This window comes from Uranotaenia lowii, chromosome 1, assembly GCF_029784155.1.
Source record: "Uranotaenia lowii strain MFRU-FL chromosome 1, ASM2978415v1, whole genome shotgun sequence".
Taxonomy (NCBI): domain Eukaryota; kingdom Metazoa; phylum Arthropoda; class Insecta; order Diptera; family Culicidae; genus Uranotaenia; species Uranotaenia lowii.
In genome coordinates, this window is record NC_073691.1 from 22552766 (window position 1) to 22563092 (window position 10327).

At 41.4% G+C, this 10327-nt stretch overlaps 1 long non-coding RNA gene across 1 annotated transcript; it reads left to right on the plus strand.

Annotated features, from left to right (window-relative positions):
• Positions 1-369: 369 nt before the first annotated feature.
• On the plus strand, positions 370-794 carry LOC129750665 (uncharacterized). Its single transcript, XR_008738448.1, has 2 exons — positions 370-546; positions 624-794. It is a non-coding gene; the product is annotated as an uncharacterized LOC129750665 (long non-coding RNA).
• The last annotated feature ends 9533 nt before the right edge of the window (positions 795-10327 follow it).

The window sequence follows — 10327 nt, forward strand, 5'->3', positions numbered from 1 at the left end:
CAATTGATTTTTGTCCTGGTCATCCATGAAAATTCTTAAAACAGTCTTTAAAAATCTAATACAGAAAATGTTTAGTTCCAATATTCTCAACCATATTGTTATTATGTCCAACCTTGGAAGGGGAACAACCTCCAAATATTTTTTTCAAGACAAACTCAAGCTGACGTTTTTGCAGTTTGCAGGAAACATTTGAACAAATAGTGCAGCACAGAAATGCCGAACACTTTCCACCTTATCGAAATACCTAAATTTTGGCTTTGTTTACACTTTAAAACTGCAGATCTTTTTTTTTGTTGCAGGTGCAAAACAAAACCCCTGGATTCGATATAAAAAGAGGAAGCTTCACTTGGTAAAATTGTACAATCAATCAAGATGTTCAAAATTATTTTCCTGTTGGTCGCCGTAATTGCAGCCATGGCCATGGCACTTCCTGTTGCAGAACCGGGACCTTCAGCCATGGCATTTCCTGCTGCAGCACCGGGACCTTCAGCCATGGCCATGGCATTTCCTGTTGCAGCACCGGGACCTTCAGCCGCAGCTGAAGCGGTGAGTAACTTAAGTTTTTATAATGAATCTATGGTGATTTATCTATTATTTTTAAAAAAATTCTTCATTTTTGGCAGTTCTAGGTGAAGGTGCAAACTTCAAACCGATGGACGGAAACAGCCCCTTCTTTTGGTTAGGACGATGGAGCTTCTTTTTTAAATACTTTGTTTAATTTAAAAAAAATATCTTTTTCGTTTAAACATTTAGAAAAAATCTGTTCGATGAATAAAAATTCACCTTTAAAAACAGTTTTTCCGAGTCCTCTTCAATTCATAATAATTTGCATTAAGTATCGCCAAGCAAAACAGAATTCGCGAGGGCTATCCGAAGCTTCAATTTCCCTTCCAGAAAGGCAGAAAGGCATTCATCCGGTCGGAATACTCGGTTGTTTGCTGTTTTCGATTTTCCCTGAACAAAACCATCAACAGCAAGAGCAAGTTTACTGTCTGCGTAATAAGAACGCATTCTGGTGGAAAAATTACTGACTCTCTTCTCCCTTGATTTTCTCTCTTTCGCCACGAATTCTGATCGCTTGATTTTCTACTTAAGGCATCTTATCCCAATAATGGAAGAATAAACGAGCTAAATTTCAATTTCTATCATTTTCAGCACCATTTTCCTTGCCACTGCCTTTTGGTTTGGCCTACATTACGTGCGTTTTTTTACTAAAAAAATAGCAGTGCGAAGTTAACCTATCTGTACCCATCTCTCCTTCAACCTCAACCAACTTTAAAGCATATAAATTACCGGCAAATTTTCAACGCCAAAGCAAAAAAGAAGGGGAGGCAGGGGATTCAAAATATTTTACCCAGCATCAGCACCCCACGCACGAAAACATCGCGGGGTTACGCAACCTTCTGCATTTCATCCTGGTCGAGATCCTTGAAAAGTGTTCGCTTAGCTCCCGGATTTTCAAATTTGGAAGGGCCAAGGATAGGTTACCTTCGATTTCTATACTCTACTTCTATTTATCCTCTTCTAAATATAGAGACATGTTTCCGATTTGGGCTTTGCGAGTTCAAGTATGTAGTTCTGGGGTGTAAGAAAAGAAAGGAGTCGAACGAAATAACTTCTCGTTTTGGGAGGATAGAAGAAAATTGCACTGAACGCAGTCATTTCAACAGAATTTTCGATAATACCCTCCATTCAAACGAAGAATAATTAAAATTCTGGAGCCACCATTCTTACGATATCAGCTCATATGAAAAATAACCTATGTTGATTGCTTTAAAGGAAACAGGAAGCTCATATATGAATTTGGATGCGTTTCAGTAAATCTTTATAAAGGATATAAGTTTTCTCGATTATGAGTAGGCGAGGCTTTTTACGCAACGCACGCGTTTTTCATCCGTCCGCAAAATCTCTGCATTTTATCAATAAATAAAAGTAAAACCGGTGAAAAATGTTGTTTCCGAAAAACCGGGATCCAGTGATAATGTGGCAACCTTTTTCAGAAAAAATTGGGAACTTCGTGTTCTAAAAAAGAAGAAAATTTGAGAAAGCAGAAAGGACTTTCATTTAATTAAATCTTGTCGTAAATTTCCAACTCGTAGACCAGTAAAGATTCTTTCTATCGATATGAAGTTTGTGTTGGAGGGGTGCTGTGAAAGTGACGAATTTGGATGATCATTGTGAAATGGGCGAATTTGAGGATTCAGAGAATTTAACTATTAATTTCCAGCCATCGTGTTATTTATGAATTTTGATAGGTTTAGGTGCGCGATATTAAAAAACCAGCACTAGGCAATTTACATTGGTGTGGATGTGAGAGGGGAAGGAAAATAGTTCTTGGAGAGGGGGGGATAGTTTTTTGGTCAGGGAGTGAAACGTAACAGGTTCGTATTTACTTGAGATGGAACAAGTGAGATGGAACTATCTCGGCTGTGCTGATCGCTGATGTCGAGATGGCCGAAAATGCTTTTTTTTATAATTATTTATTTGAAACGGCTCATACAATTATGTTTTAAGGAGCCAAACTCGTTTTCTTTGTTTTTACAATCGTTTTCTTAGCTTAGCACTTTTTTAAAAGAAAAAAAAGATAGAAAGGGAAATGTGAAAATAAAATAGAATTATAGACGAAGATCGATAGCTTTTAGAAAATAGTAGATTTCAAACATGTAGTCCAAATCTAGAACAGCTAGTACATCTCTCACAGGAACGTTAGGTGGTTTTCCTCGGGCCCGAAGGGAGTCTATGAAATTCGTTCTGGCGACAAGATGGACCTCACACGACCAGACAATATGCTCGATGTCATGGTAACCTTGGCCGCAACTACACAAATTGCTGCCAGCAATATCAAAACGATAGAGTACCGCGTTTAAGGAATAATGATTGGACATGAGACGGGAAAATATACGAATAAAATCCCGACTCAAGTCCAATCTATTAAACCATGGTTTAAGGCTTACCTTTGGGATAATCGAATGGAGCCACCGACCCAACTCATCCTCGTCCCATTTGCGCTGCCAGTTGACAAGAGAGTTTCTTCGAACCAGATAGTAAAATTCGTTGAAGACGATTTCACGTGGATACGTGTCGCCTTCCATCGCCCCCACCTTTGCCAGAGAGTCTGCCTTCTCATTGCCCACTATCGAGCAATGAGAGGGAACCCAAACAAAGGTGATGGTAAAGCGACGTTTTGATAAAGCACTCAATATGACTCGTATCTTCTCTAAGAAGTACGGAGAGTGCTTTCCCGGTCTTATTGAGCGGATTGCTTCAACAGAGCTGAGACTATCTGTGACGATATAGTAGTGTCCTGCAGGCCGTGAAGCAACGCTGTCCAAAGCCCAACAAATTGCTGCTAACTCTGCAATATACACCGAGCATGGTGACTGGAGATTATAAGATGTGCTGAAGATTTCATTGAACACTCCAAATCCTGTTGATTCCTCTATGAGAGACCCATCAGTAAAGTACATTTTATCAACATCGACGTGTCTATATTTAGCCTCGAACATTCTGGGAATCAAAAGCGAACGATGTGAATCCGGGATCCCACGAATTTCTTGCTGCATAGACAAATCAAACTGGACAGAAGAGTTGTCGTAGTCTGGGATGTAAACACGAGTTGGAGAATACGAAGAAGGATTTACCTGCATGGACATGAAGACATGGTATACAGACATAAATCTGGTTTGAAGATTTTTCTCAAGTAGCCTTTCAAAATTAGCGATCACCAATGGGTTTATGACCTCACACCTGATAAGGAACCGGAGTGATAATAAATTGAATCGATCTTTTAGTGGGAGTATACCTGCCAAAACTTCAAGACTCATGTTATGCGTTGAGGGCATACATCCCAAAGCAATACGGAGACAACGGTATTGGATACGCTCGAGTTTGATGAGGTGAGTTTTGGCAGCTGACTGGAAACAGAAGCTACCATATTCCATCACTGAGAGAATGGTTGTTCGATACAATTTTAAAAGATCTTCTGGATGGGCTCCCCACCAGGTGCCAGTGATTGATCGGAGAAAATTGATTCTTTGTTGGCATTTTCCTTTCAGATACTCAATATGGGCTCTCCATGTACATTTGGAATCAAACCAAACCCCAAGATACTTAAAACACCTCGATTGAGTGATCGTTCTGCCTGGGAGTTAAAGCTTAGGTTGAGCAGGTTTATGTTTCTTAGAAAAAACAACCATCTCAGTTTTCTGAGGGGAAAACTCAATCCCAAGCCCCAAAGCCCAGGAAGACAATCTGTCTAAAGTATTTTGTAAAGGTCTGTGCAGATGAGACTCAGTAGATCCTGTGACAGACACCACGCCGTCATCTGCAAGTTGCCTTAGAGTGCAGCCTTCAGAGAGACAACTGTCGATATCACTTACGTAAAAGTTGTACAAAAGTGGACTCAAACATGAACCCTGCGGGAGGCCCATGTAAGAGATTCTACTGCTATATCTCCGTGAGCAAAGTTCAGATGTTTCTCACAAAGCAAGCTGTATAAGATGTTGTTCAATAGTGGAGGTAGATCCCGGGAGTGCAACTTGTCTGATAAAACCTCTATAGAGACTGCATCAAAAGCTCCCTTTATGTCTAGAAACACTGAAGCCATTTGCTCACGTTTTGCATACGCCATTTATATCTCTGAAGACAGCAAAGCGAGGCAATCGTTTGTCCCTTTGCCCCTTCAAAACCCAAATTGAGTATCTGAAAGGAGACCATTTGTTTCTACCCATTTATCCAAACGAAATAAGATAATTTTCTCCATCAATTTGCGTATACAAGACAACATCGCTATTGGACGGTACGAATTGGGATCAGACGCTGGTTTTCCGGGCTTTTGGATAGCAATGACTCTCACTTGTCTCCACTCTTGGGGAACAATGTTGTGCTCCAAGAATTGATTAAATAAATTTAACAAGCGAAATTTGGCGGCATCCGGTAGGTTTTTCAACAAGTTAAACTTGATTTTATCAATTCCCGGAGCTGAATTGTTGCAAGAGAGGAGGGCAAGTGAGAATTCGACCATCGAAAAGCTGGAATCCAGATAACACCTGTCTAAGGACACATTCCGGACAATTTTTTGGTTCGGTGTGGAATCGGGGCAGACTTTCCGTGCAAAGTTGAATATCCATCTATGTGAATGTTCCTCACTTTCATTTGTTGAAGATCGATTACGCATGTTTCGTGCTACTTTCCACAAGGTATTCAAGGACGTTTCTCGTGATAAACCCTCCACGAATGTACGCCAATGTGCTAGTTTTTTCCCTTTAATCAATTTTTTGAATTGATTTTCAAGGGACTGATATGCTTGAAAATGATCGAGGGTTCCATGTTTTCTAAAATCTTTGAATGCTTTTGATTTGTCCTTATAAAGCTTGGAACACTGGTTGTCCCACCATGGGTTAGGAGGCCTTCGACGTACAGATGAATCTGGGATGGGTTTCGTTTGAGCACAAACTGCGCTATCATGTATCAAACAAGCTAGAAAGTTATACTCTTCCAAAGGAGGAAGAACATTCATAGAATTGATGGCTGTTGTAATCGTGTCCGCATATTTTTTCCAGTCGATGTGTCTTGTAAGGTCACATGCCATATTTGTTTGATTCGAAGAGCTGGCCCCATTGGTGATTGTGATTTTGATTGGTAAGTGGTCACTACCATTGGGATCAGGGATTACCTTCCACTGGCAATCCAATGATAGTGAATTTGAGCAGAGTGAGAGATAGATAAGAGTAGAACGACAATCGTCAGTTTGTTCTCCCCAAACAGTTCCATGTGAATTGAAGTCACCCAGGATCAACCTTGGTTCAGGCAAAACTGAACACAGGTCCTCTAGGTGACTTCGACCCACTGCAACTCTATGAGGCCAGTACAAACTGACAACGCATAAGTCCTTACCTCTTATAGTTGTATGACATGCAACAGCTTCAATTCCTCCTGATAAAGGGAGGCGGATTCTAAAAAAGGAGTGGCGCTTATTGATCCCCAAAAGCACCCCTCCATAAGAATCGTTGCGATCCAGACGGATAATGTTAAAATCGTGGAAGGAGATGTTTGATTCGGAAGAAAGCCATGTTTCAGAAAGGGCAAAAATATCGCAACTAGTTTCACAAAGAAGAAATTTGAACGGATCCAGTTTAGGGATAATACTACGACAATTCCACTGTAACACAGTGATATCTCCGACCTCTGGGCGTAAATTAGCCATCGAGAGAGATAAACACTGAAATGAGGGGCCAAGTTTGCATCAATTGCTTTAAAAATGTCTTCACAATAGGAAGCATTGAGAGTACAATGCCTCTGATTGATTCCGATACGTTGAAGAACTTGAAAACTCCATTCAAGATATCCGACAACTTAAAAAGTCCCGAATGGGAAGTTGATTCAGGTGAAACTACGTTGGGATTGAAGCTATTAGATGTTTCCGCTACTTCGGGTTTATTCTGAGGTGTAAAACTCATTCGGAATCCAGGAGGGACTGGTTTATCTTTCTCTACTGTTGATGGTTTTTGCTTAGCGACGACTGGAAGGCTAAACCTAGGAATTTTGTTTGGGATTCTGGTGATCTTAGGTGCTGGTTTTGGACGTTTACGCGAGTTAGCTTTAAATATGACTGGTTCTTCGTCAGCTGTGTCAGCTGTTCCGATGTTGTTTTGATGAATTTTCGAACTTTTGATTGAGTATCACTCATTATAGTTTGAACACCCTATTCGCTGACCTCAGCGGCCATTTTGTTCCACAATCTCTTCATCTCTGTTGCTTCCCGAGTCGTCCTACAATTCTTCTTCATCTTCTGCTTGACAATTGCCCAAAATTTTTCGATAGGGCGGAATTGAGGGCAGTTGGGTGGGTTGATGTCCTTTTCGACAAAATCCACCCGTTGGCCCAATACCACTGTAGAACCTCCTAGCTGTAGTGGCAGCTTGCCAAATCTGGCGAAAACTTAACTAGTCCTTTGTGAGATCTAATGTACGAAAAAAAAAGTTTTTCAGGCATTCCTCCTTGTAAATTTCGGAGTCCATGGTCTTGTTTTTCACAAAAACCGGAATTTTTCGTCCGCAGCTGCAAATACCTTGCCAGATCAAACACTTTCTTGCACACTTATCAGCAAAACCGAATTTGAAGTTGCCGGAGACATCACCATGACCAGTGCAGTGCACCACTGCAGTGGCTTTACATAATTTTTGGCCAGAAAGCTGCCCAAAATCCATCTTCACGTATTTCGTCATCCATGAGGATGCATCCGTCGAACTTCGTTGGAATCTTCTTGTATAACTTGCGGGCACGTCCTTTGGCTACTAAATTCTGCTTCAATGTCCGGTTTGGTTGCTTACTGGTCCGATAGGATCGTATTCCTTCGCGTAGACGAATTCTGCTGACGGTGCACCGGTCGGCGTTGAATTTCTTGGCAATGTCATAGTCCGACTACCCTGTGTTTTCCTTGATCGTTTTCAACACCTTCAAATGCAGTTTCTGATTCTTAGGTCCACTATAACGCTTAGTATGAACCTGCCGATCTATAGTACGCATCTCACGGAAACGTTTGAGAACGCTACACACGGTTGATTTGACAATTTTTAACGATTTCGCGATTTTTGAACCCGACCACGTCGGGTTTTTGACGTGGGTGTTCAAAATTTATTTTCATCTCGCGGCTTCCATCACGTGTAAATTTTTGAAAAAAAAAACGAATCGTAATGAAATTTTCAGCACTGGTAGAAGAAACATTCCTCTACAAAGTGCTGCCAAAACATTCCAGATCTGACAATTAGGAGCACTATGGTAAAATAAATAGTGCGTCCAGATTTGTAGTGATCCATGCTTTAGCTGTAGTGGCGCTCTGGCCCGACCCGTTGATAATCTCCAGATGGAATGTGGACCATGGAATAGATTCGCACAATTTGGAGCCTCACGAATGTGCGATGGTAGTTTTGTCGAACCTTCAAAGTTCAAAGAAGAAGTGCTTAGGATTTGAACAAATCTTAAAATACAAGGGACTTCCCTGAATGCGGAGGCGCAGGGCCTCCGCCCACGCTCCAACATCCTCTTAACTTCTTTGGGGATCTTCTTAGATGATGATGGAATGTTGTTCAGTTAAAGGATTCTTCAAGCGATAGGACCTTTCACATGTTTTATGATTGGATTATTCATAGGAGAAGGCTTTTGTCAACTATAGGGATTCTTCCAAGGATGAGGTTCTCAAAAACCATGATTCCACAATTGGTATGGGTAAATGCAAGCGAAGTTTTTTTTAATCGGTAGGGTTTCTCAAAAAGGTTCGATAACTTTAAGCGATAAGGTAACTTCAAACGATAGGAAGGTAATGCTTCTTCAAGCGATACGAATGCCTTCTTGGTTTGGTTAGAGTTCATCAAAAGATTTGCAAGGTTTCTTCAAGCGATTCAGTTAATTAAATCGACAAAGTGAAACAACAATATGATTCGGAATGATCATGCGGGTTGGATACTTGACAATGGTAGGGCTCTTAAACAGCTTGCAATTCATCTTGTATTCTTGTTATATTCAACAATTTCAGGAAAAAGAAGGAAAATGACTTGGTTCTTCAGTGAGCATTTCAGTGACGAGAATTCTGACTCAATCATACACAAAATCTTTTTGAATTTCATTCAACTGAATTTATTCCCTCTGACTTATCATCGGTTTTTCAATGGAGTAGGTGCTCGTAATCCGACATATTCCCAGCTTCTAGAATCGTATGCGTTACTTCTGGCATTTTTTGCATAACAGACTAGGGTATGGGGAACGTTTTGCGGAGATTCGAATACTCGACCTGACACAATCCAACCAAAAACAGAATTGTGAATCGTGGGAACATTCTTCGTGACTTTTCTTCCTTTGGTCTTCAACAACTCCAAGTAGTACTCGGCGCCAATGACAATATCGATCCGCCTTGACTCGTAGAAGTAACGATCGGCTAGCAAGGCGGAATCTGGTAGTGACAAGGACGGAGGATCAAACGATGTCGATGGTAAATGTGGGGTTAGTTTAGGCAACACGAAGAACTGTATGGTTTCTTGGAATTTGGAGATTTTTGGTGCACGTGAGCAGACTTCAGCGTGTATGGTCTTCGTTGACACTGACTTAGACGACCCAACACCATCAACTGACAAAACCGTGGGTTTTTCTTCGAGCTTCAGCTTTCTCGAAAACTCTTCTGTCATTAGACAATGTTGCGAGCAAGAGTCCAGCAGGGCACTAGCAATCAGAGCGTTACCGTAGCGGTCTTTGATCTTGACAAGAGCGGTAGGAAGCAGAGTATTTGATGCAGGCTTAACAGATAGTGCTACGTAGCTTTGGCTTGTGCTTGGCATAGGTGAATTGATTTGTGTGGTTGTGTTTGGTGAATTGCGTGTTGCATTTAGTGGTTGAGTGTGTGTTTCCGTAACTATTGGCATGGTTTGTTGTCTTTGCTGTTGATATGTTTGCTGTGGATTAATCTGGGTGCTTTCTTGAGTTGGTTGTGCGTTTGACAGTGGGTTGACTGAGTCTCGATATTGACGGATTTGGAACGGAGGATCGCGTAGCATGCAACATAGTGTGATGCAAAATTTTCTTTCCGGATCGGCTCTAGAGAAAACAATGCGTCTAGGTACGCCTTTACTATCAGCTTCTTGTTCTCGTACCGTTCTGTCAGAATCTCCCAAGCGACACTGTAGTTTACGTCTGACAGTTCGATTGAGAGAACTTCTTTGAGTGCTTCGCCGCTTAACGATGACCTAAGGTAGGAAAACTTCTCCATGGGGGCGAGTTGTCCGTTGTTGTGGATCAAACTTTGAAAACTGTCGCGGAACGAGACCCATTCGCGAAGTTTTCCACTAAAAAAAGGCAATCGGATTTCTAGCAGCTTAGCTCTCGACCCCATGGTTGCATGGGCTTGATGATGAAAGGAATTGTCGTCGTTTGGAGCTTGTTCACGTTTTTGTTGAAGTTTTGATAGCGCAACTGGAAGCAACGGTCCTCGAAACTCAGCAGCAGCATGTCGTTTTCTTCCTCACGTTGGGCTTCAGCTTCATCCTTGGCGTCGCCGTAGAGCTCCTTGGCCTTCTTTTCTTCGCTTTCATACACAATCATTTCTATCTTACTTCGCACTTCATGGAATTCGTTAAATACGGGCTCCAAGGCTCCGAGCCTTGAAGCAATCTGACACTCATCACGTTCTGGTGCGTAGTTCTGAATAAATCGTTCGGTACTGTCCATAAGAAGCACTATTTGCCTCTCTCTCTTTTGTAGCAACTTCAACTGAACGTTTTTCGCCATTCAAACACTCAGACCTTTCAGAGCTGAAAAAGCAGCAATTCAACCCAAATTA